Below are 3,138 nucleotides of genomic sequence, written 5' to 3' on the forward strand. Positions count from 1 at the left end.
CCATTTTGGTGTTAGTCTTCCTACAAATTTACGTTTCCTTAAGTATCCACTCTCCTGAAAGCTTAAGGAGGCATAGTTCGGCCCCAGCAAGCAGCAGAATCCATGTCTCTTGCCTCCCGTTCCAGGCTTTGTCCTCCTGCGCCATCTTTGATTGGCAATCGTTGATCGCTCAGGTTTGCTAGAGCACACAGTGCCCTACCCTAGGAGATTTGTCAACTAGTTGTGATTTAAAGAAACATTCCACCGCAGGATTAAAAGAACAAATTATTTCAGCTGAGAGGCACCAACAAGTTTGAACAATAACATCTGATTAATTAACACGGAAAATCAGGTCAGTCCCAACTGGTTTCTGTCTGTAGATAAAACTTAAATCACGCTGCTTGTAATTATGCAATGTCAGAACAGCGTGTCCAATTCAGGAAAGACCTCAGGCCTACTGATGGTTCGGTGTCACACGGCCCAAACAGCTGGATGCCTGGACGGCATGGAGTTGGGTGTTGGGGTGCTACTGTGTTTCCTTTTCTGTAAAAACTGGTAATGACTCATACTCCAACGTTCCTCATGGCCTAGTTCGAAAATATGCAGTGTTAAGTTCTGCCCGTGGCCCCAAATTTTTATCATTAGACAAAAGATGCTCCACATATCCCCAGTAAAAAGTTCAGGATGACTTCCATTAGGTAGGGTGGATCTCAAAAAAAAAAAAATGGACCAGAATCTCCTGTGGCCTTGGACCTGACATAAGGAAAAGATGTTATTATTCATGATCAAGGTTAAGAATTTACTTAATGTGCCATCATTTACTTCTTAGCCACATTTTCCCTCCAGTATCTATTCAAAACAAATATCACACTCGAAAGTCACTTTTAAAAGATATCTGCCCAGAATTAAGACATGCCTATACTAGCGGAGAGAGACAGATGAAGGGATGGGCAAATGTTTGGTGAAAATGTCCTCAAATTGCTGCATCCTTGGTGTTTCTTCTTTTTGTCCAGTTGTGTGGTCACGTCTCCCTCCTCTGACTTCTCCCACGCCGGTTTGTTTAGGCCCGGACTTGGCATCCTGACCACAGAGGACGTGACACATTGTCAGCAGCACTGGAGTCTCAGGGTTTCTCAAGAGATCATCCCAAGCCACCCCTATCTAGATAATCTGGGTTATTGTCACCACACACTTACTGAATAAAACATATCTAGGAGTGGAATTTGGAAATCTGCATGTCAATCAAACTTTACAAATTATTCTAGGCACACAGCACAGTTAGAGAGTGAAGTGTCCATTGGTTAGGTGAACATTCTGTTTTCGGGAGACTGACCTTAACCCCCAGCCAGAGTACTAAGGATTGGGTGAAAGCCAGTGGCACCTCCTAGCTCCTTACTCTGCTGTCCAAGATGGTGGAGGGGTCAGGAGTGGGGCGCGGAACAATCCCAGCATTGTGAAAGTGATTCAGAGTGTACAATAGGACCCCGGTAGGAGAATGAAAAGGCAAGACGAGACAGGGAGAAAATATTTACAAATCATGTATCTGAGAAAATATTTACAAATCACACATCTGAACTCATATCCAGAATTATCTAAACAACTCTCACATTCTAATAATAAAAACAAACAACTCAACTTAAAAATGACCAAAAGATTGGATCAAACACTTCACTAAAGAAGAGAGGCAGATAGCAAAGAAGTACATGGGTAGATGTTCAACATCATTAGTCATTAGGGAAATATGAACTAAACCCAGCATGAGATACCACCATAAAGGGAAGAATGGTTACGATTTTTTTTAACTGACAATGCTGCCAAGGATGTGAAGCCACTGGAAATCCTACCAGTGGCAATGGAAAATGGTCCTGCCATTTTAGAAAACTGGTCGTTTCTTATAAGATGAACGTGCACTCGGGGTGTCTGGGTGGCTCAGTTGGTTAAGCATCCGACTCTTGGCTTCAGCTCAGGTCATGATCTCAAGGTGGTGGGGTCGAGCCCCATGTTGGGCTCTGGACTCAGCGTAGTCTCTGCTTCAGATTCTCTCTCCCTCTTCCCGCTACGCATGCACGTGCGCACTCTCTCTCAAATAAATAAATAAATAAGTAAAATCTTAAAAAAAAGAAGAAGAAGAACGTGCCCTCAGCATTCCCACGCCTAACCCCAGTATGATGGTATAAGGAGGTGGGGCTTTGGGACGTGATTAGGTCATGAGGGTGGAGCCCTCAGGATTGGGATCAGTGCCTTATAAAAGGACTCTCTCGCCTCCTTTTTTTTTTTTTAAGATTTTGTTTATTTATTTATTTATTTATTTATTCAGAGGGAGAGGGAGAAGCAGACTCACCACCGAGTAGAGAGCCCGACTCAGGGCTCCATCCCAGTGTCTGAGCTGAGGCAGACACTTAACCGACTGAGCCACCCAGGCGCCCCTCACCCTTTTTTTTTTTTTTTTTTAATATGGCCCACTTCACAAACTGGCATGTCATCCTTGCTCATGGACCATGCTAATTTTCTCGGTAGTGGTCCAGTTTTAGTGTGTGAGCTGCCAAAACGAGCATTCTCGTGCCCTCTTTCTGGGGCTACAACAAGAAGACAGCCCTCCCCCGACCTGCAAGAGGCCCCCCACCAGAACCTGACTATGCCTGGCACCCTGATCTTGGTCTTCCTGCCTCCAGACCTGTGAGATATAAATTTCTGCTGTTTATAAGCCACTCCGTCCATGGCACTTTGTTACAGAGGCCCCAACTAAGACAACAGGAAAAATGGAAACACACGCCCACATAAGCCTCTGTACGGGGAACGTTTATAGGGGCACCGTCCATCATTGCCCCAAACTCGAAACAACCCAAATGCTCCATCAACAAGGAAATGTATAAACAATCTGTGGTGCATACTGTGATCAGTACTATAAAAAAGAACAAAGCACCGATCCGGTCAACAACATGAACAAACCTCAAAAGCATTATGGGGAGTAAAAACAGCGAGAGACAAAAGACGATGTACTGTTAAGATTCCATTTATGTGGCATTCTGTAAAAGGCCAAACTACAGGGACACAGATCAGTGGTTGTCAGGAACTGGGGATTGGTGGGAGGCAGTGGGCAACTTTTTGAAGCGATACAAATATTCTATATCTTGATTGTGGTGGTAGTTACATGACTAT

General features: G+C 44.2%; 1 non-coding gene across 1 annotated transcript; it reads right to left on the reverse strand.

Moving 5' to 3' along the window:
* Window positions 1-2,427: 2,427 nt before the first annotated feature.
* Window positions 2,428-2,534, reverse strand: LOC123323502. The gene has a single exon (XR_006539442.1). It is a non-coding gene; the product is annotated as a U6 spliceosomal RNA (small nuclear RNA).
* Window positions 2,535-3,138: the final 604 nt, after the last annotated feature.

The sequence above is a fragment of the Neomonachus schauinslandi genome, chromosome X (genome assembly GCF_002201575.2).
Source record: "Neomonachus schauinslandi chromosome X, ASM220157v2, whole genome shotgun sequence".
Lineage (NCBI taxonomy): Eukaryota > Metazoa > Chordata > Mammalia > Carnivora > Phocidae > Neomonachus > Neomonachus schauinslandi.